Here is a 24,402-nt window from a genome sequence, read left to right as displayed (position 1 = left end):
TTTATGAAGTATTTTATCTTGGTCTTCTAGTTCAGGACATTGATTGGCCGAAGATTCTCTGAGCAGTAAATACTGACATATCAATACCATATAGCTAATTAAGTTTTCTCTCCTCTTCCAGCATTTACATAATTCCCTTTCCCACACACTTATTCATGAAAATATTTCTAAACTTACCTATCTCCTGTTATCTCCTCCAGTTGCTTTGTTGTTCTTGGGTCATTACTACTTTTAATTCCTTGGTTCTGTTATTCAGCCATAAGTCACATGTTTCTTCCTTGAAAATAGAACAGAGTATTTCCTAGAGGTTGTTCTCTTCTTATTCTGTTCAGTGCCCAGCTTCCCCTTAATTTTCTACATTGGAGGTTTACCCTAGGTACCCATGCATACCCAGGGATGTTCCTTTTATTATTAGTTTTACAGATAATGGCAGAAATGGACAAGTGTTTGTTGCCTTCCCAGCATGTATCCACAGTGTCCACTGTGAGCAGCCATACAACTAAGGTGAGTTTGACTCTGCTCCCAGCCTTCCAGTTTGCTCTATCACCTCAGCCCCCTTGCCTTAGTGATTTGATTTATACCATGCCTATCTCAGTTAGCACAAAGCAAGGTTGGAGATCTGTGGTAGGCTGAATCATGGCCTCCCATAGATGTCCATGGCCCAAGCCCCAAATCTGTGACTATTACCCTATATAGCAAAAGGGATTTGGTATTTGTAATTAAAGGATGTGAGGTATAGAGATGATCCTGAATCTTTCCCTTGGGTCCTAAGTGTAATCACATGGGTTTTTATTAGAAGGATTCAGAAAGAGTCAGAAAGCAAAGAGAAGGTTATGTGATAATGGAAGTAGAGATCTGGAGTGGTACATATTGGAGACAGAGAAAGGGACCATAAATCATGGAACACAAACAACAAACACCAGAAGACACCAGTAAACACTGAATATGGCAAAGGGATAGATTGTATTCTCTGAGCTTCCAGAAGGAGCCAGTCTAGCAGACAGACTTCTGGAACTGTAAGAGACTAACTGTGTGTTATTTTAAACCACAACATGTGTGTTATTTTGTTGCAGCAGCAATAGAAAACTAATACAGAATTAGGACCCAATCAATGGGCTTTTCTTGTGTAGTTGGTTACAATAGAAATTTTATTTTTTTCTGTATGGTATGTAGAACAGATGTGAGGTAGGAAACTATTAACCATTAACCCATATGATTGAGGACAGCTTGAATGTGAAACTGACAGATGTAGGAGAGTAAAATTAAAAAAAAAAAAAAAGTACAGAAAAGCAGGAGCACAGCCCTGGTCAAAACGTGCTTGAAACCTGCAATGATTCAGGACTGTTACAGTTACATAAGCTTATCAGTTATCTTCATTATTGACAAGAGTTTTTCAATTACCTGCAATGGAAACCAACTCAGTTGATGTAACAGTTTTGCACAAAACATAAATTTTTAAATACAGTAGCTAGTATGCTTTCAAAGCTGGTCTGAACCAGTGTCACGGATTAGTAAGGACTCTGAAAGCAAGCATGGTATTATGGTGCCTGAATTGCTCACCACCATATCCTCACTCTCTAGCAGTGTTACTGAAAGTAAATAGGTGCTTTTTTTTTTTTTTGAGATTTTATTTATTTATTTGAGAGAGAGACAGTGAGAGAGAGCATGAGAGAGGAGAAGGTCAGAGGGAGAAGCAGACTCCCAGTGGAGCTGGGAGGCTGATGTGGGGCTCGATCCCAGGATTCCGGGATCATGACCCGAGCTGAAGGCAGTCGCTCAACCAACTGAGCCACCCAGGCACCCAACAGGTGCTTAATAAATGTTTTTGAAATGGGTAGATGACTACAGGGTGCCTGGGTGGCTCAGTCAGGTAAGCATTGAACTTGGTTTTGGCTCAGGTGATTATCTCAGGGTTCTGAAATTGAGCCCTGGACCAGGCTTCACTGAGCAGGGAGTTTACTTGAGATTCTCTCCTTCTCCTTGCCCCTCTGCCCCTCCTGCCATGCCATGACTGTGTGCACGTTCTCTCTCTCTCTCTAAAAAAAAAATCAACTCTTAAAAAAGAAAGAAATGTGTGCATGACTAAATATAAAAAATACGAAGTGTGACTAGAATGCCATTATCAGCTAACCCTGCCTTAAAAAAATAAGCAATGAGAGACTGAATATACAAATGCACAAGGGCCAGGCAGTAAAATGAAAATAGAACTCTGACCCACAACCTCTAGAGTAACCAGTCGGGAAGTAAATCACAACCTTGCAAGCAAATAGCCCAAAACAGTCAGAACTTGGTCAGTGACTGCCAGCTTCCCTATCTTTGCCCTATGATTCCAATTCAGGACTAATCAAAGAAAGCCAACTGTGCTCCTCACCAATCACATCGGATGCCTAACTTCTCATTAGCCTGCCTCTAGCTTCCCCTCGTCAACAACATCTGATAAGAACATACCTGATGTCATCTCTTTTTCTACTAAGAAGTTTCTCATTGCCAAGTGACAGTGGCTGAGTCCTTTGCTACATCAAACTCTGAATTAATACCTTCTGTTTAATCTCACTTGGATTGTCTTCATTTATTTGTACAGGTATACAAATGAGACTGACAATAACTTTTCTTCAGGTTATTTCTCACTTTGGTCATTTATGCATAAGTCACGGTTTCTAAGAAAAGCTACCTTTTCAATAAAATCTCACCAAATAAATGGGTCAAACAAATTTTTTTGAAATGCAAAGTCAGTAGATGGTAATTACATATTTCTGTCCTGAAATAATCTCCCACTGATCTGGAATTTGCTTAAGGTTTGACCACTGGGGTATTATTTAATTCATCTATTAATTCTTTTAAAATATATGCAACAATTAAAACTCTCCATGACTGGCACTAAGTATAAGAGCAGAGTGATGGACAGAAAGATTCTGCTCCAGACTTCAGGGAGTTTATATTCCATAGGGATAGTGAAGATACTGCACATTTACATAATTATATTTTAAATTATAATCTTAGTAAAGACCAAAGGTAGAAATTCAGGAAGATAAAAGGATATGGTACAAGGGTTCCAGGCTTGACTGGAGACTGAGAAGGTCTTTATAAAGTAGTGGTAGAGGATCAAAATGCCCCTCCCTTTAATTATCTTCTAAAATTTTAGAGACTGGTCATGATTCCGAGAAGGGTTTAAAATCCAAATGACTGTAATTAAATTCCTGTCATTCTGGTAGAATGGAGCATAATAAGAGAAGTCATTTTGGCTTATTGGAAAATAAAGTTACGTTTCTTAACATACTAGAGATTTTGGACTCTGATTCATACCTACTATACTTATATGCTAGGTGTTAAAAATGATTATATCAGATTCATTTATTTTCATTTTAGAAATATCTGTGCTTTTATAGTAAACTAGTTATTTTGAAAAAAAAAAAAAGAAAGAAAAGAAAGATTGCTTGAAAACCCTTTGGCTTTTATTTCCTGGCAAAATATAGGGTAGCCTCCTTAGGAGAGTCCTTAGGAATACTCTTCATAATTTATCCCCAAAACTGTCTTCTTCTACTTTCCTAGGACTATCTATCACTCCTTTTGACACCTTTAGTGTTTTCAACATACCAAGTTTCTTTCCTGTTTTCATGGCTCCATTTTTCTATTCATGTGCTTTAGTCCACTTGAATTGGGTCCTTTGCCTTCTCTCTCTTGTAGCTTCATTACATATCCCCAGGCTAACTATGAGCTCCTCTGTGAGGCTTTTCCCACCCAATTCTCCTAGGATAAGCACTATTAATTTCCTATTTTACCCTTATAGTGTAGTACATTTTCTTATCACTAATTTAGTTTTCTGAAGTATTAGGGCTAGTATTTGGAGATGAAAACCATACACTTCAGTTGTCTTCATCAAAAGCATTCACTGTATCATTGTTCAAACTTCTATTTGACATTTTTTTAACCTATATCTAATTTATTATGGAACTAATTTAACTTAAAACGATATAATACTTCATATAACTAAAATGTGGTCTCAAAGATATAGATTATTTCAACTACATTTACAATTTAGAAAAGCATTTATTCAGAGAAGTTAATGGTGCAGTTATGAGCAGTAATTTATAGTGGTTAAGAGGCTGAGTTCTGAAGCTCTGAAACCAGACTGTCCCAACTTGACTTTCAGGTCTGCTATGTAGTAGCTGTGTGACCATGAGCAGATGACTTCAACTGTTTTTGTCTCCATGTCTCCCTTTCCTGATATGTCAAATGGGGACATTTATAGTACCTGGCATAGCCTTTGCAGTGAGGTATACATGGAGGAAAATATGTTAGAACAATGTCTGGCACATAGTAACCTCTCAGCATATTTTACCTATAAATTCTATCAGTAGTCATGATTGTAGTGGTAGGAAGAGGAGGCAAGGGATTAGTTTTGGTGTTAGTATGTGCCAGACAATATGCTAGTTTGGAGTTATAGTCTATCTAGGGGGCAGAAATTGTAAGCAGATCAACACATACCACTGTCAGAAGAGGTGAAGGTACACAGGAGATCAGGACCATTGTGGGAGAAGCATTAGAGAAGTAACATCTGGGCTGAGTTATGGAGTCCTACTAGACGTCAGCAAGAGAGAAACAGAGAAGCAGGGTCCTGTGCACTGTACGGGCACACATGAATGCAGGGAGCCTGGGAGACCATGGTACCCAGAGCCCCTCCCTGGAGTACAGCAGTGGTAGTCAACAGCATGGTCAACAGAGAAAGACAGATTTTAGATTGGAAAAGAGTTTCTGTTTCATGTGGAGATGTTTGGAGTTTCATAAACGAAATTAGAAAAAAAAATTTCAGCACAGAAATTTTACTTTTGGTTGATTAGTTTAAAAACATTACTTGCGGGGCACCTGGGTGGCTCAGTGGGTTAAAGCCTCTGCCTTTTGTTCAGGTCATGATCTTGGGGTCCTGGGATTGAGCCCCGCATTGTGCTCTCTGCTCGGCGGGGAGCCTGTTTCCTCCTCCTCTCTCTCTCTCTGCCTGCCTCTCTGCCTACTTGTGATCTCTCTGTGTCAAATAAATAAATAAAATCTTAAAAAAAAATTACTTGCCCTTAGTGTGGACAATGTATTAGGAGACAATGAGTTAGAAGCAGGTATGCCAGGTAGAAATTTATTGCACTACTTCAAAAATAACCACAAAGCCCTGGATAGAAGTAGGAATGTGTATAGAGTAGAGAGACACTGCTTAAAAAATATCAAGGGGGTTCAGAAGAATAGAAAAGCTAGAGGTGGAAATGGGAGATTATGAGGTTTGGGCATGGTTGCAAAAATGTAACTATAGTTAAGAAGAAGTTTAAATTGAGGAAAAATGAGGAAACTGGCTATATGGCACTGAATGTTCACTATGTTCTAGCTTAAAGTAGTTTTTTGATTAATCAATTTATGTCCTGAACTCGGAGGCCACACTACATAAATAAAATAAGAGCTAAGTAAATATCTGCACTATCGTTATGAGAACACTGAGGATATAACTTATTATAAGCTATAATTTAAATAATTTATTTTGGAGAACAAACTGGAAGGTAAAAATTAATAAATCATGTTACTTGTGTAATTTATGTTAGTTATGTAACTTACATGTTACTTATATTGTGTTCCTGGCATTGTGTTGATCATTTTAAGTATACGTTACAACACAAAACCAAGCTTATGAAATGGGTATCAGTATCCCATTTTATATAGAGGAATGTGAATTTAAAAGCATTTAAATAATTTGTTTAAAGTTAGATGAGAACTGGAAGAGCCAGGATTAAAATCCTAATCAATCAAACTGCATATTTTATTCATCCACAACCACATTATAACTCCTAACAAAGTAAAAAATAAAGCAAATAAAAAGACTAGATATACAGTAAATCCAGTTTTGGATAGGAAGGGCACATTTCTTCTAAATGAGAGGAAGAAAGCCTCCTCCAATATTAAAAAAAAAATTAATATTGTACTTCTTACAATGTGCTGACATTGTGACAGGAGTTAGACTTTAAAATAAGAAAAGTAGGGGCACCTGGGTGGCTCAGTGGGTTAAAGCCTCTGCCTTTGGCTCAGGTCATGGTCCCAGGGTTCTGGGATCGAGCCCCACATCCGGCTTTCTGCTCAGCAGGGAGCTTGCTTCTTCCTCTCTCGATGCCTGCCTCTCTGCCTACTTGTGATCTCTGTCTATCAAATAAATAAATAAAATCTTAAAAAAAATTAAAAAAAGAAAAGTACTGTTTTTGCATGTAAGAAATGCAAGGCTCAGACTTCAGAAAATATTTGGAGACTTCTACTGAAAGTATAAGAAGGTAGAAAAGTGAGGGTAAAATGGTGAAGCAATACTTAATACAGAGGCACAAGTTTGCATAGTCCAAATTCACTTTCATCTGTACAATGATAAACAAAGTATCTCAGATTTCAGCTTTAGGAGATCTAGATTATTAAGAAGAATTCAGAGAAATCCTGATGGCACTCCCACTTGATAGTCTTTACAGAGTAACTTTTTATCCCTGCCCCCCACCATTTTTATTTCAGAGGGAAGGAAACAAAGTCAGACACTCTCCCACTCCATCCCCAAAGCTCCCGCCTCACCAAGAACGTGCAGTGAAAGAGGGACACCGGCCTGGTCTCCCCAAACCCCCACAAAGTAGCAAGATTAGAAAAATTGTAACCATATTGTTCTGCCTCTGGCACTACACAGAGGCCCCACTGTGGCCAAAAAGTTAAGTGGGAGAGGCAGATGTGGCAAAGGGAATTCCCTCTTACTACACAGTAAGATGACGCCCGAGCTACTGGGTGATGGAGAGGTGGAAATAAGATCTGGTGCAGGGAGAAAGCCCCCAGACCTTTTCCTTCAACCTGACATACTTATATATTTGCAGCTTTCAGGGAGGGGAGGAAGTTTGGAATGACACTAGTTCTGCAAAGGCAGGAAATGAAAACCAAACAGCAGCTGTTTGGGCCATAATTTCTTGCCTCCTTGCTCCTAAAATCTTGAGTGGGAAAGGGGGAAACAGAAGCAGGCAGTGGAGGGAGGTAATGTTTGAGGGTCACGAGCCCAAAGCTTAGAGCGAGAGAAGGTAAGGCAGCAGATCAGGGGCAGCCAGGTCCTCTGAGGAACATGTAAGAGAAGCAGCCGCTCACATCCCGCCTCTCCTCCAGCTCCCCAGGTCTCCAAAGGCCGGGGCGGCGGCTACACCAGCCACCTCCAGAAAGAGCGCTCCTCCTCCGCCTGCAGCTGGTCAGCCTGCCTCCCAGCCTTCAGCACACGCTCTCGGAAGCTGTCCTGGATTTCATCCCCCCATCGAAATCTCATACCGAGGAAGAAGGCCTTCTTAAGGTTAAAGCCAAAGTCCATCTCGCACGCGCTGCGGAAGTATGAGTCCAGCAGCTTCACACCTCGGTGCATCAGATCCCGCAGGACGAGTTCATCGTCCACGTGCTCCATGGCGCAGCAGTAGAGGCTTATCTTTTATAGACGTATCTTTTATAGATGGCTTTGAGGTCCTTCTCCTCCAGAAAGCTGCACGTCATGGGCTTGCAAGCCGGAATGACCTTCAAAAGCTCCGGAGCCGCAGTCCTTCGCGGCCTGTCTGCTGTGGCCAGGGACCGTTTCGGCAGCCACAACCTCTGAGGCCCGCCTATGGGCCGCGTGAGTCGCTTCGCCTTGCAGCAGTCGTCTCTGCGTGTCCCTCTTTGGCCACCGTAGGCCCTAAGACCTCTTTTAAAATCCTTTCTTCCGGTCCCTCTTGAAGCCTCGCCTGCCCCAGACCGCCTGGAAACTTCTAAGACGCCTGGCTCAAAGCAAGACAGGTCCGAAGGTTAGTATCTCCTAACCAAGAGTACCTTGGGGGCGGACAGGCTTTTGACAAGACTAACGGCTCCCCTGCCGCTTTATCTAGTGTGCTTAAGTCAGTCTTGCTTGGGGCTTTGACATTCAGGGATCAGTTTTTGCTGAGGACACTGACGTTTCGGTTTTTTTCCACGGGCTGAACTTTGGTAAACCTGAGACATAGTTTTTATTCTATAGTGAAGTTGCTTTATAGATATATAAAATTATATATATATATATATATATATATATATATATATATATATATGCACACACACACATATATATAATTCAAAGCAGAAACAATTTGTTATATATGTAGAATCTTATGAATAAACAAATACATCTTTTACCCAGTTTTCCAGAGCATTTTTAGAACTGACTTAAGATAATGGTAATTTAACTTGAACTGGTTTTGAATGCAATATAAAGGCATTCTTTTCCCATGATTGCTTGATTCTAGATTTCAGATTTGTCTTTGTATATAATTATAATGTCTTGAGTTTTTTCACTAATAAAATATTAGGCGGATTTGTAAAGCCCGTATAAAATGTAATTAAATAATTTACATTATCAGGCATCTATCAAATATCAGTTAATCAGGGTTTCAGTGAACAAGCAGTTCAATGACAAAACAAAATCTTGTGTTGTCTCTAGAAGAATGGCAACGCTGTATTAAAACAAAGGTCAGCTAGTGTGCCTGGGTTGAAATGCTAGCTCTATGGCTCTATGAGTTATTAGGTGTAGGACTTAAGGAAAGCATTTCATTTAACCATGCCTCGGTTTCTTCATCAATGAAAGTGTCCTTAGCTTTGTTGTAGGTGTTAAATGACTTACAGAGTTAGTGGGTCGGAAGCATTTAGCCTGTTACTTGCCATAGTAGTTAGCACTAAATAAGCATTATTATTTATCTATTCCATACCCACAGACAGATTTGAGAAGGGGTGAGGCTACATAGTGAGTCACCTAGCTTTATTTTTCCTGTTGCCTAAGATAACCTGATAGGTACAAGTGGGGACTGAAGTTAACTTCTATTGGGAGAACTGGTTGGGAAATTTTTAGGAATTTTGGGAGTTGGTTGATGTTGTGTTGGTAGCTTGAAATTGGCTATGATGGGATTATTTATACCAACTAGTCCCAGAAAAGTTGCTAAACATTTACCAGGATAATACTGAAGTTAACTTTGTTATCCAAGGCTGTAGTTTTATCTGGCTCTGATCTACTGGTCACATGTAAAGGATCTTTAGACAGATACTAGAAAATATTACACTTGTTAAAAAAAGGGGGGGGGAGAAGAAATTGGAAATTTGGCAGTTTCTTATATTGTAATTTTTTTACCTACAACATGACCCAGAAATTCTACTCCAAGGTATTCACCAAAGAGAAAGGAAGGCATAGATCTACAAAGGAATTGTTCAAGAATTTCCTAGCAATGTTATTCATAATGGGCAAAAACAGAGTTCTCACAACAAGAGCATAAAAACAAATTTTCTATTTGTACAAGTGAATACTACATAATAATAAAAAGAAATGAATTGTTGATACATGAAGCCAAGGAAAAAAATCTCACAGAAGTAGATTTGATTGAAGGAAGCCAGACAGAGAAAGAGTGTGCAGCATATGACTATTTATATAAAGATTAAGACCAGACAAAGTAATCTATGGTGAGAGAAATTAGAACAATTGTTGCCTTTGGTGGGTGAGGGGTTGTGGTGGTGATGGTGGTGTTGACTGGAAAGAGGCATGACAGAAATCTTTGGGGTGATAGAAATGTTCTATATTTTGAAGGGGCTGTTGGCTACATAGGTATACACATTTATCATATCTTATCAAATCGTACACTAAAGATCTTTACATTTTACTTTATATAAATTATGTGTCAATAAAGAAAAATAGAGCAATGTATTTTAATAGAAATTCTGCTTAAGAATAGATGGGGTAATGACTAAGTTTGGTAATTAGAAAATACAGTTTGGGGAATATGTACATTTATATGAAGAGGAAAGAAGAGTAGTAATTAGGCATACAATCAATCTATTTCACCTTTCAGTCACTATAATTTTTTGAATTGTGTGGCCTTAGATAACTAGCTTGACCTTAAGTATATTCTGGTTTCTGATCTGCTGAAATGGGATCAAATATAATATTTACCTTAAAAGATGGCTAGTTGGATTAAATGAAATAATTCATCAAAGGAATTTAAGGTGCCTGGCATTTAGTAAATACTCAATAAGCATAAATTCTTTTATAGCTATTTTTATTATTAAAGGATATATACATAAAAGAAAATACAAAACTCAAAGAGAATACTTACTGAATTTCCAGCTCCATCTCATGAAAGTGCCAGAAAGAATAGAGTAGGTAAATAAGGAACTAATAGGCTAAATTTTCCCGGAGCTGAGCACCTGGAATCTTCAGAATGAAAGTATCCAGGAAGTACAAAATAAATAAGAAACAAACCTAATCACTTTTGCTGCAGTTTTAATTTTCAATTAAAAGGAGAAAGTATTCCCTCAAAAGAGGGAAATGATATGGTTACTTTTAGTAAGCAAGGGGCAAATTGTTATCATCCTTCTAACCAGCAATAATGTATATTCTAGAGAACAATGAATCTGTTCCTTCTAATGCACATGGGAAATAATTTTAAATCCAGACTTAAATGTAGGAATAGAAAAAAAAATACAGGCATGTAAGTACTCAGAAATTCAATTGTGACATACTTCAGTTTTCTAGTAAAAATAAAATCTTTAGTATTTTCTATTTAGCATTAGTAGTCAGTGATAAAGAGAAGAATGGAATTAGCTTTGTGGGCGGAAGAGAGGTTAATTTACTTCATTATATACTATTTACTTCAAAAAAATCTGTTTCACTATGGTTACTTGTTACTTTTATAATAACAAATGGATAACTTAGGTAAGTTAAATGAAAACATCATATATTATATGTATCATCTTTTTTTTTTAAGATTTATTTATTTGAGAGGGAGAGAACACATAGCAGGGGGAGGGGCAGAAGGACAGGAAGAGAATCTGAGGCAGTCTCCGACCCCCCATTGAACATGGAGCCTGATGCGGGGCTGAACATCACTACCCTGAGATCATGACCTGAGCTGAAATTAAGAGTCTGACACTTAACCAACTGAGACACCCAGATACCCCCCTTAGGTTAATATTTTTTTAAAGCTTTATCTATGTTGTTTTGAGTACCAGTAGTTTATATTTTTTTATAGCTGAGTAGTAACGCATTGTTTGAATATACAAGTTGTTATCCATTTCTTTGTTAAGGAAAGTTAAGGGTGTTTCAAGTTTTTGGCTATTATGAATTAGTGTGGTCTAAAAATCCTCATATGAATGATTTTGAGAACTATATTTTCAGTGTTCTTGGATACATAGTCTAAGAGTGACTTTTCTGGCCCATAAGGTGTAAACACACACACACACACACACACACACACACACAGAGTATACACGCCATGTTTTTATGTAGTAACAGTATATTATTTTGTTATACTGTTAAGAAATGACAAACAATTTTCCAAAATATTTGGAGAATATTCTTACCAGCAGTGTGTGAGAGTTCCAGTTGCTCAACAACTTTACCAACATTCTGGTACACTTTTTAACTTTACGCATTCTAGCTCATTGTAATTTCAGTTTGCATTATTCTGATGCTCAAAGATGTTGAGAGCTTTTTCATGTGTTTATTAGTCATTCATTGATTTTATGAAGCTTTAGTACAAATTTTTGCCCATATTTATTGTATTTTTTGCTTTCATTTTCATAGTTGATCTTTAAGATAAAAGACTTTAAGAGTGGATATATATTCAGATATGTATAAGGCAAATTGTTTGTTTGTTTGTTTTTTCCCTTACTGTGGCTTGTCTCTTCATTTTCTTTTCTTTTTCTCTTCTTTCTTTCTATCTCTCTCTCTTTTTTTTTTAGGATTTATTTGTTCATTTTAGAGAGAGAGAGAAAGAATATGTACATGATCAAGCGGGGAGAGGAACAGAGGAAGAGGGAGAGTCAAAATCTCAATCAGACTCCTGGCTGCGCACAGAGCCAGACACAGGGCTTGATCTCTTGACCCTGAGATCATGACCTGAGCTGAAACCAAGAGTTGGACACACAACCTCCTGAGCCACCCAGGCACCCCTGCCCCTTTATTTCTTAATGGTATTCTTTAATTAACTGAAAATTGTAATTTTGACAAAGTTCAGTTTTTAATTTTTTTCTCTTGGTGCTTTTTTATGACCTTTCTGATAAATCTTTGTCTACCCAGCAAAGGTTTATTTCTTTTTTTTTTTTTAAAGATTTTATTTATTTATTTGACAGAGAGATCACAAGTAGGCAGAGAGGCAGGCAGAGAGAGAGAGGAAGGGAAGCAGGCTCCCTGCTGTGCAGAGAGCCCGATGTGGGGCTCGATCCCAGGACCCTGGGATCATGACCTGAGCTGAAGGCAGAGGCCTTAACCCACTGAAGCACCCAGGCGCCCCCAAAGGTTTATTTCTTAAACCTCAGGTTTTGAGGAGGGAATATTCTACCACCCTAATTATTCTTTCCTTCCTACTGATTATCCATATCCACCTTTCTATTCAAAGAATGGGATATGACAAATTAAAATAATTAATGAAAGCACCTTCCTGTTAGAGATTGCTAAATAAGTCTGGCTGCTCCAAAAGATTATTAAAATTCCAAAGCAACTCCACAGTGTTTTAGTAGATTGTTTTTGTGGAGGGCATTATGTTTAAGCTTTTTCCCTCAGAAGGAGACGAAAAAAACATATTTTAAGCCAAATTTTATACAAATTATGTGGATATAAAACCCTAAATACACATCTGGTCTTCTGGGAAACTCTTTCAACTTCACAGACTAATGTTGTAACAAAAGTTACAGAAATTTTAATCTGTAAAGTGTTTTAAGGCAATGATTATTCAAATACAAACTCATGTCTATATTGCAGAATAAATACAGTTGCTACAGATAGATCTAAATTTATACCAAAAATATAAAAACACAAACTTTCTTGGCAATATTTTTTTTCTAGTTATGTATAGACATAAGCATTTTTACAGGAAAACATCTTGCATTTTCAAAGTGGTACTTGATTTTGTAACACAAATAAAACATTTGAAATTTTTAAAAAGATTTATTTATTTATTTTAGAGGGAGAGAGAGTGTGCACACCCAAGAGAGAGTGAAAGTGGGTGAGGAGCGGAGAGAGAGGGGCAAACTGATTCCTCTCTGAGGTTGGAGCCCATGCAGGGACTTGATCCTATGACCTTGAGATCATGATCTTAACCCAAACCAAGAGTCTGATGCTTAATCGACTGAGCCACCCAAGTGCTGCAACATTTGAATTCTTAATAGAAAATTTCATTGCTCTTTAGCATATCTTTATACTTTCAAATGATGGTCAGATAATACAAAAAATAAGTTTTAAAAGCATAATCAGTGCTCCAAAACTGAAGAAAATCTTTGTCTAAATGTTTATCTTTCTTACAATTTAAAACTCTGGAAGTAAAATACCATTATTTCACTCCTATGTCATATGTATTTTTAGTATGTATAAATACACACTCTGCACATTTGTTTTCTGTACTTAAAGTATATACGGATAGGGGCACCTGGGTGGCTCAGTCAGTTTAGTGTCTGGCTTGTGATTTCCACTCAACTCACGAGCTCATGGGTCGTGGGATTGAGCCTCACGTTGTCAGACTCTGTGCTCAGTGGGGAATCTGCTTGAGATTCTCTCTCTCCCTCACCCCTTGCCCCTCCCCACACTCACTCACACACACTTAATCATTTAAAATAAATAAATCTTTAAAAAATCAAGTAAAGTAAAAATGGGTAGATAAAACACCAATGAACAGTCATGCTCTATTGTTTTGCTGCAGATTTCTGAAAAGCAACCAAGTAGCATGTCATCCCAAGGTCAAGATTGTTAAAATAATATATTTTTTTCTCAAAATGAACTAGGAACTGCAATTACAGATGTGCCTAAAGTTGTTTCACAGGGATCCCAAGGAGAATGTGTGGTTCCTGATTTCTGTTTTTACTTGATCCTAAAATTTAGGGTTTTAATCTTCTTTTCCCATTTTACTGGTAGTAATTGTTTTATATAATTAATGAAAAATTTTATTCACAACTTCGTGTTTAGAAATCTACACAGATTCAAGATCTTATGTATGTTCAGTAAACCATGTCAGGCTTTCCAAAGCTGAGGTTATTATTACAGGTTGACCTTAATCAGGGAATCCCCTATATTAAATTAAGTCAGGCATTCCAAAAGGAATGTAGAAAATATAAGCAGTTGCTGAAGTAACTCTTTTATTTGTGAGCTGGTTGAAATCATTAAGCTTCTTAATTTCTTATATTGTAGGCCTGAAAGGGCATATGCCGAGATATGGCACAGAGATATCACAAAACCTGGTATAGTTTACTTTTGGCTCAGGATATATGGGCTTTCATATTTTTTTCCCCTTTTGCATGAAATGCTCAGTTTTAAAAATTTTTTTTTTCAGAAGCATAATGTTTAACCATTTCTGCACACCACAAAGAAAAAAGGAATAGCAGCAGTTGCCTTAAGTTTCAGGTGTGTATACCATGTAAAATAATATACAGATTACTTGGTTAGAATGTTATCATAGTTATGCAAAAAAAAAAGGATTTATGCAAGAAACATAGACCAAATATTAACTCCATTTATTAAATAATATAAGAGCACGATGATATGGCAAGATTTAGTTTTATTTGCCATGTTCAAAAAATATATTCTACATATCTTGCTTTTAGTTACTTATTTCATTACATCCATTCTTTTTCATCTCTTAGATACAGGAGAACTAGTAAACACTATATAAATTAAACCCACATGCAAGGGAGAAACAAGGAGTGCAAGGGACATTAGGGAAGACTTCAGAGAGCCTTGAGTTATGACCAGAAGGATAGTAGGCTTTTTCCAGATGGACAATGCAGTTCTAATTACTCTTTTTACTCCCCCCTCCAGCTGTTTTATTTGTGATCTTTATTTAAAGTGTTGACTCTTGTATTTGTAATACTTTTTTTCCTTCCCACATACTGTGCATTTGGGAAAATAGTTACTGCAACAGTTCTTCATTGGTTGGTCCAGATGTCCAGAGGGTGAAGAATTTGTAGAGGCTTTTCTTTTAGCCATGACACAGGTAGATTTATTCCCACAAGCTTTCTCAAACCCTATTTGGCAAAACACCTCTCTCACTCTTACTGCTATTAAATCTCCAGTGAGCATTTATTATACATGCAAGAGTATAAGGAAGTAAGCATCTTTTTTATTGTTGGTCTAGTTAATCTTGTATCTAAGGAAAATAGCTTCTCATATGCTTTTTACAACTCTGAGTACATAGAAAAAAACATCATAATCATGAAATACCCATTTCATGAATTTTTCCTAAGGCTGAGTAGTAAGTAGCGAAATCACCACTCTTCAACTTACTTTTGTGTACTTCCTTGGCCCCCAGTTTAATCTGATTTAACTCCTCTTTAGCTTTAATTGCCATCTCTTTTTTCAATGGTTAAGTTATATATTAAAATTTGTGCAATTTCTAATGAATTGCTCATTAAGATAACTGTTATATGACTCATATTAAGACTGTAGAAAAAATATAACATTTCTTCCTCTTAACATGGAGAAAAAGTACATACTAAACACTTGTTAATGTGTATTAAATATAACCTTCCTATAAGATATAAGTGACTCCTTTTCAGCAAATCATGTTCATGGAAAAAGTAATATGAGATTCAAAAGATTAAATAGGACTATTAAATTGCAACTCATTTATGTGCTATAATTCATGTGCTTTTTGGGAAGTAGTTTTAATCACAGAGCATATAAAATTATTTCTAACCAACTGACAAAGAATCTAAAATTTAAGGTAGAAGAAAGACTTTTTACTTAATAGATTTCCTATTAAGAGTATTATTTCTTAAGGAAGGCATTATGCCTAACTGCCTGATTTACACGCTGATTTTATGGACAAGATGCTTGTGTTTCTGTGTTTGTAACTTGTAGAAGAAAAAGTAAACTAATAAAGTTTTCCATTTTTTAATCGTATGTTATTTAATAATTACCTGTGCTTCAGTTACATGGAATGCAGTATACCTTCTGAAATATATGACTTAGTTCACGCATCCAGTGAATAATGGTTAAGAGTATATGGCCTAACTACCTCTGAGAATGTTGAATTTTACCTGAGCCTTGTGCTTCTGTAAACACCCTTCCTCTTCCCCTCCCCACTTTGTGTTCTGGGAAATGCCCTACTGCAAATAATTACCAGCATGTAACTTAGATAAAAGATTCATGGATAGCCTTTTTGCTTATGTATTGATAAGGCTAGACATAGACCCTCCAAACTCCTATTCTTTGGCTCATAAATGAATAGTTAAACTATGCTATCTGACTTGACCCACATTTAGTAAGTTTTTGCTTGGCCGCTGAACTTTGGTCCCTCTTTTATGAGTCCCTCCTGAGAATCAGCTCACCTCACAGAAAAACATTCCTGAACACACTACCTGTTTATCCCACTTTCACACAAGGGTTTTTTCTAGCCTTGTTTACTCATTCCTATAAATAAAATTCATTCCTGCCTGACCTTTGAGAGGTTTATAGATGTTTTAAGTTCAGAGTGTTTTTCTCTACTGTCATAGTCTGCTTCCCCCTTATTGCAATAGCCTTTTCTCCTTACCTGAGTCTGGATTTGGTTTCAATTGACAATCCCTTTTTAAATTGTGATTAGCTTCTGACAAGTTAAGAAAAATTGTTACAGACAATAATTCATGCAAACCCATCTGTACAAATCAGAAATAGAATTAGGATCCCTCTCAAATTTGAGAGTTTAACTTACATATTTTTAGGAAAAAAGAATCAGAATAATTTAGTCTTCATTTTAATGCTGGCCTAGGTTTCAAAACACTCAATTATATCCAATTTACTATTATAACTATCTGAAAAAGCTAATCAAGGATCATAAAATTGAAGTAGAAAATGAAGCAAGCTCAAGACTTTCACTTTGCATGTTAGGGTAAAATTCTCGTTTAAATGTGTATCTTGGGAAAGCTAACATGCTCTACTTGTTGAAAGTTTTAGGTATAATCAAAGGCCCATCTGTATATAGGGTGCGGCAAGTCATGGAAGAAGAGAGGAAGCCGGGGTGCCTGGGTGGCTCAGTGGGTTAAAGCCTCTGCCTTCGGCTCAGGTCATGATTCCAGGGTCCTGGGATCGAGCCCCACATTGGGCTCTCTGCTCAGCGGGGAGCCTGCTTCCTCCTCTCTCTCTGCCTACTTGTGATCTCTGTCTGTCAAATAAATAAATAAAATCTTTAAAAAAAAAAAAAAAAGAAGAGAGGAAGCCTTCAAGTATATCTGGACAATTTATTATATTATATCCCAGGTGCTTAGCCCAACATGTGGGGCATAGTGTATACTGACATAGTATTATCTATAATATCCTTTTTTTATAGTATCTTTTTTTGACACAGGCAGATTTCATTTTTTTTAAATTTTAGTTCATTCAAAAACATGTCAATTCTTGGAATAAGATTGACGAAAGGGAGGATGTACATATTTATTCATTGAACAGCAGAAAGGGGATATTAGGAAAATGAGAAAGTGACATGTGCATGTATTTTGATCTCTCATTTTCAAGTTTAATAAGCAACTCTAAATTTTATGCTTAGTCATCTTGAAATGAAATTTTGCATGGCATTGTGTATTTTTGGTCATTTATTTTTTATTTTGAACTTATAAATGATGTTATTATATAATTTTATGAAAGTATAAACTAATGGAATGGTAGTATATTGTGAGTTAATAAATATAAGATTAGGTTCCAAAAATCCAGTCTGATATGAATAATAATTTAAAAGTCAGACTCAAAACCAATTTGTTGAGAACTACAATCTTGACCCTGAAAAATTTTTCAAAAAATGTAATATGATAAAGTAATTGTCAGCTGTAGTACAGGCCACTCTTGGTGCTCTCTCTGTTTCAATGTGTACCTTTCATTTACATTTGTAAATTTTAAGAAATAGCTTTGATGATACTATTTATATTGGGAAATTTACTCTGACTGTTATGCACATACTTACACTACAGTGGACCTCTCTCTCCCTCTAATCTATTTCTTATTCCCTCCCACACTATATTGGGTTGATGGTGTTGCTTCAGAGTTCATGTCCATTAGGAACCTTAGAAAGTAGCCTTCTTTGGAAATAAGGTTTTTGCAAACGTGATCAAGTTAGATGAGATTGCGATGATTTAGGATAAGCCCTGAGTCCAATATGACTATTGTTCTTATAAGAAGAGGACGTTTGGACATAGAATCACAGAAAACCAAGGATTGCCATCAGCCACCAGAAGCTAGAAGAGGCAGGAAGGATTCTTGAGATTTAAGGGGGTGCTGAGACTGCTATCTGGATCTCTAGCCTTCAGATCTATGAGAGAATAATGTCTTGTTTTAAGCTACCCAGTTTCCGGTACTGTTATAGTAGCCATGGGAAACTAATATATACCCCAGACCCAAAAGAACCCTTTTAGGGATTTTTTTTTTTTTTTTTTTAAGAGTTTATTCACTTAGGGGCGCCTGGGTGGCTCAGTGGGTTAAGCCGCTGCCATCGGCTCAGGTCATGATCCCAGGTCCTGGGTTCAAGCCCCACATCGGGCTTTCTGCTCAGCAGGGAGCCTGCTTCCTCCTCTCTCTCTCTGCCTGCCTCTCTGCCTACTTGTGATTTCTCTCTGTCAAATAAATAAAATCTTTAAAAAAAAAAAAGATTTTATTCACTTATTTGACACAGGGAAAGAGAGGGAAAGAGTACAAGCAGGTGGACTAGCCGAGTGAAAGAGAGAAACAGGCTCTCCATTGAGCAGCGAGCCTGACGTGGGGCTTGATTCTAGGACCTTGGGGTCATGACCTGAGCTGAAGGCAAATGCTTAACTGACTGAGCCACCCAGAAGCCCCAGAACCCTTTTGAGTATTTAGGATAGGGATTTTGTAAAGATGAATAAAAAGAGCTATAGGAGCTTTCAACACTCACAGAGTGCCATATGCTTCTAAAGGCTGACTAGTGAAGTGTTTTTTTGTTTCTAAAGGGTGATATCACTGATTCCTTCTATTAAAAGGAACAAGGTTTGTTTCGTCTTCTTTCTTTCTTCCTTTCTTTCTTTCTTTCTTTCTTTCTTTCTTTCTTTCTTTCTTTCTTTCTTTTAATAAGATCTGACTTAGGTAAGGTGACAATATATGCTGTAAGTATCCAAAATAGTTAGTGACTTAAAATGATGAAAACAACATGACTCACTCATGTAGCTGTCTAAAGCAGATGGTCCTGATTGGAAGCCTATTCTTCTCCAAATGTAGATTCAGGGACCTAGGGTCCTTCTCCTGTTTTGCTCCAACATCATCAACACTTGGCTTCAGAATCACCGTGGAAGGGGAAAGAATGACAGTATGGGAAGATTTTAATAGGTCAGATTTGAAATTGGTACACAATTTTAGTAATTATATTTTATAGCCAAAACTCAGATTATATTGTTACAAACAGGGGTCTAGTAGAAGATCTGGAGAATTTTTATTCATATCTTATAACTAGCAAATAGAGAAAGTAGGTTTGGTTACAAGGTCAATTCATTTCAATAAATAATTACTGAGTAATTATGGTGGTCCAAGAATATGTGCTGTCAGTCAGTAACTAATGAGTTACTAGAGGATTGTCTATAATTCAGAATTCATAATAATTTAAGCCAAGTTTAAATGGCCCTTAATATATTGAATATTAAACATAAGGTTGATACATTTTCTATTTTGTTAGTATTTAGGTTTTATTTATTTTTCTAAGATTTTGTTTATTTGAGAGAGAGAAAGTGAGTGAGAGGCAGAACATGAGAGTATGAGTTGGGGGGTGCATGGGGAGGCAGAGGGAGAAGACGACTTCCCACTGAGCAGGGCTCAAGTAGGGCTTGATCTCAGGACCCAGCATCATGACCTGAGCAAAAGTAGCTGCTTAACCAACCCAGGCACCCCATTATTTAGGTTTTATATTTTAATTTAGCTTCCCTGGTATAGTATTGATATTTAATGGCATTCTTTATTTATTTGTAAACATTTTGCAATTTCTTCTATTATAAATGTTCTGAAAATTTTAAAATAAAAATAACTTTGGTACAGACAAAGGAGAGAGATTAAGCAGTATTTGAATATGTGCTCACTTCAAACCCATAATCACACCAGTCATTTTAAACTGAGATAAAAATTAGAGAAGCATGGTTAAAGGAAATGGGCAAATTTGAGTCTCTGACAGACCTAACTTGAATGACCTCAATGTCAGCTGCAGCATTTGAAAGCACTTACAAGAGTTAATCTAGAAACCATTACAAGAATGTACCCTTCTGCAGTATCTGGAGACCTTAGCATAGGACTGAATAGCATCAGAAGCATCTTAAAAAAAAAAAAAAAAAGAGATACTTTTTGTTCCAGTGATAGGCATTGTATTTGTAGACTAAGTTATCTCTTGGTTTAGGATAGTCAAATGTTGACAGTGTTCTCAGTAATTTATACCCTTCTATTTTAGCTTAGAGGACTTAAGTTAGGTGTCTTCACTCTTCAGTTGAGGCAGGACCAGCAGGTGCTGGGGAGGCAGCCCCTGCAGTATTTGGACATAAAGTTTGGAAAAGGAACTGAACTCAGCAGGGTCTTAATACAGAGTAACACTATTATCATGTCAGTCTCTTGCACTTAAATTAAGAGTTTCATTAAGAGGCTATAGAGTTTATTTTCTGGGTGTTTTGATCAATGGATTTTTAAAAAATTTTTTTAATTTAATTTTTTCATTGTTCCAAGAGTCATTGTTTATGTACCACACCCAGTGCTCCATGCAATACATGCCCTCCATAATACCCACCACCAGGCTTATCCAACCCCCCTACCCTCCTCCCCTCCCAAACCCTCAGTTTGTTTCTCAGGGACCACAGTCTCTCATGCTTCATCTCTCCCTCCAATTTCCCCTAACTCACTTCTCCTTTCCATCTCCCCATGTCCTCCATGTTATTCCTTATGCTCCACAAATAAGTGAAACCATACGATAATTGACTCTCTCTGCTTGACTTATTTCACTCAGCATAATCTCCTCCAACAATGGATTTATTTTTGGCTATCCTGGGACAAAAATATCTGGAACAAAATATGTGTTTTTTTCTCTCTCAATCTCTCTCTCATTTTCCTGCTCTGGAAATTGTCTTTGCAGCCCTTTATCTTAGAGAAAGTTAAAATGCAAATGGAAGTGAAAAGCTAAAGTGTTCATTGTTGTATATTCGTAACAAATTTATATTAGAAAGTAAAACATCTTTTACTAAAACTATAATTGGAGGCTGAGTTAAATTTGTGATTAAAGAGGAAGCAACCATGAAGTAAATGGTAGTTAGGCACAGTAAATTAAAACAACAAACAATGTGTCTAAGAAGTATGTAGTTTGGTGGGTAAAAAAGTTACCACTGTCATATTTCAGACTAGTTATTAGCTGTTAGTACTTACCCTAAACTGTTGCTGAAATTTATCATATTCCAAACTTGAAATTGCCTAGTAAGAAGTAGTGTGAGAGGCAGTGGGAATCACAATAATCCCAAGTAAGGGAAATTACAGTTCTTAGTACTAGTTATCAAACACATGGACAAAAAGCTTATTACACTTTGCAGGAAAGCCATGTATTTAACCTGATTTTACATTATGAGATTTGGTAGGGGATATTCAGGATGTCAGAGTGGTTTGTTAATTTTTCCCCTTCTTACAGATTTGGTAATATCCCATAATAAAGATAGAGATCTGTGTTAAAAACTGACTCATCGGAAGGAAAGTCATACTTTTGCCTCTGGCCAACCTCTGAGAATATAATAACCTGGAGCCCTGTTTGGATAAAAAAGCTAAATTATTTAACAAAAAGCTTGTTAGTGTTAGCAGAGTTAAGGAAGTCAGAACCAAAATTGGCGATAAGATTGAGTTATGTGAGAAGCCTGATTCCCACAGGCCCTTTCCATGAATCTCCTGTTATATACTACCAGGCAGACACAGGAGACAATTATTTTTATGGTATAAGCACAGATAGCAGGGAGAAGTGCAGATTAATTGTGCCTCCCCATCCTGAACCATTGTCTCAAATTGTCCAAAGCAGATGCCTCAGTGGAGGTCATTAAATTAAGGGCTAGGGAAGTGAACATATAACTGAGAATTGTTGCTAGGAAACAGATAACTCCAGGTTCCAGCTCTAGAATCAGGAAACATGGCTGAACACAATATCTGACTTTAAGAGAGTTGCTTTCCCAGTGTCTGGGATTAAGAGATGGTGTTTGAGCTTCCACTTAGCAATCAATCTATTCACACTTGCTCTACTCACACACAAATGAAGATACATACACACAACCCTGCAGGAAGTGAGATGATGAAGAAAATCAGCACCCAGAATAGGCATTCTTGCCAATTGCCTCTCAGATGGTCATGGATAACACTAAATAAGGGACACCTTTAGAGGCCAAAACCAAGAGGCAGGGTGGGGGATGGGGGTTGAGCAGGGGAGGGATTGGGTATGAGTAATGCACCTAGAAATTTTTTCTAGAAAAATATCTAGGAATCTTCCCACTATCAGGGCAAAAAGTTTATACTGTTCTTGCAAACAGGATATGAAGTATGGAGCAATGACCACTTTGTTTCCAATTAATTTTTTTCTCCAATGATTTTTTTTCTGATGTATTATCTTTATCCTCCATTTTATCTAGAAATATCTAGACTTCGCAGTTATGTGAAATAAAGTATTAGTTTTCAGTCAAAGTAGACTGGCTTTTCTTTTAACTGATATTAAAAACTGATATTAAAAACCTTAGAATGGATACATGGACATTCAATTCTCTGATCTTTATGTTTTAGAAAATATATTTATCTTCTGACTTAATTAAGAGTTTGGTAACATCTTTTAGTCAAATTATGTTCTTTCTGAATTTTAAAAACTCTTATACTTGGTCTGGAAATCCAGAGAGATGTCTGATTGAAATTTAATTATTGTTACAGTATAGAGAACCTGCTTTCAAAATCTCAAATCCTTTCACATCTATTTTTTTCCTACTTGAAATTTTGGAATAGTTTTCAGTAATGAATTGTTTACACTCATCTTGCTTGACCTCCTGTATGCCATTTGAAATTAAAGACCCCTGTCTTCTTTCAGTTAAGAGAAACTCTTGATTAATTTTTTTTCCTTTTTTTTTTTTTTTTCTCCTTGCTTTAGTCTCACTATCTGAGTCATATATTTTAAATTCTGGTTTGATTCCTTCTTGTCTTTTCTTTCTTTTTGACCTTTGTCTTTTTCTTTTTGCAACTCATGCTGGGAGATTTTTTTCCAAATTCATAGTCCAAATCACTCTATCAACTACATTTTTTTTTAAAGATGGTGATTAAATATTTTTATATTTCTTTAAATTACCTTTTCTATTCTAACCATATCCCCTGCTGAACAACTCATCTTGTTTCTCCTTGTACAATATTAAGCCCATGTAACAACTTCTTTATAAAATGCTTCTCTACTTGCATTTACATATTTCCTACTTATTCATCATATTTCAAATAATATATCACATTCTGAGAGAATTCTTTAATTCCAAGGATTTTTTGCTGTTATTAAATCTGTTGTTTTTATCTTCATTGCATATATAACTCTGTTTTTATGTTCTTATTAGATGATTTTTCTTCAGTTAATTTTGCACTTCAGAAGAAAAATGATGTGTGATTATAGTCCATTGTAGTGTCAGTGTGGAATATTACTAATATGTGTGGAATAAGTGATTTAACAAATTATGGCATGGGGAAGGAAGTTTCTTTTTCTCTTCAGCTTCTTCTTCCAGTTCTTGTTCTGTTCTTAAAATAAACCCTCCTTGGGGTGCCTGGGTGGCTCAGGTCATGATCCCAGGATTCTGGGAGTGAGTTCCCCATTGGGTTCCCTGCTCAGTGGGGAGCCTGCTTCTCCCTCTCCCTCTTCTGCTCTGCCTGCTTGTGCTCTCTTGCTCTCTCCGTCAAGTAAATAAATAAAATCTTTAACAACAAACAAACATAAAACCTTCCTTAGGGATCTCTGCCATTATTACAGTTAGTGATTAATTTCCTAAGACCTTAGCTCCACAGTCCTCATTAAAGAAATGTTTGTTTGTATTTTTATTTCTTTAAATGCTGAGATATTTGCCCTAGAACTTACAAGAATCTTCCCTGTTTTTTCTTTATATCCCAAACTGTGATCACAGTGTTATCCTTATTATCGTGTTTAATTTCTCTCTCTCTCTCTCAGTCTCTCCACTAAGCATGGTATTCCTGACTTTGTCTTCCACCATTGCTACAAGGAATTCCTCATTGAGTATTCTTATAGTAGCTTTATCATCCTACAGTCAAATTTCAGTCTGAGAACATTCTCTTGATTATCTGTTGTGACACTTAGAGTAGCACATCTCCTCATTTGTGGAATGTGCAGCTGCCATTTTCACACTTCTGAATTCTGACTGCAGCTTGCAATTATGTGCATTTGTTGATTT

General features: G+C 36.7%; 1 long non-coding RNA gene across 1 annotated transcript; it reads right to left on the bottom strand.

The window, feature by feature from the left end:
- Window positions 1-183: 183 nt before the first annotated feature.
- Window positions 184-22,015, bottom strand: LOC125096046 (uncharacterized). The gene is made up of 4 exons (XR_007126038.1): window positions 21,374-22,015; window positions 19,146-19,258; window positions 10,134-10,231; window positions 184-277 (listed from the first exon to the last, which is right to left on the bottom strand). It is a non-coding gene; the product is annotated as an uncharacterized LOC125096046 (long non-coding RNA).
- Between the last annotated feature and the right edge of the window lie 2,387 nt (window positions 22,016-24,402).

Source organism: Lutra lutra, chromosome 3 (assembly GCF_902655055.1).
Source record: "Lutra lutra chromosome 3, mLutLut1.2, whole genome shotgun sequence".
Taxonomy (NCBI): domain Eukaryota; kingdom Metazoa; phylum Chordata; class Mammalia; order Carnivora; family Mustelidae; genus Lutra; species Lutra lutra.
The sequence above is the reverse complement of the archived record's forward strand: the minus strand, read 5'-3'. Positions and strand labels throughout refer to the sequence as shown.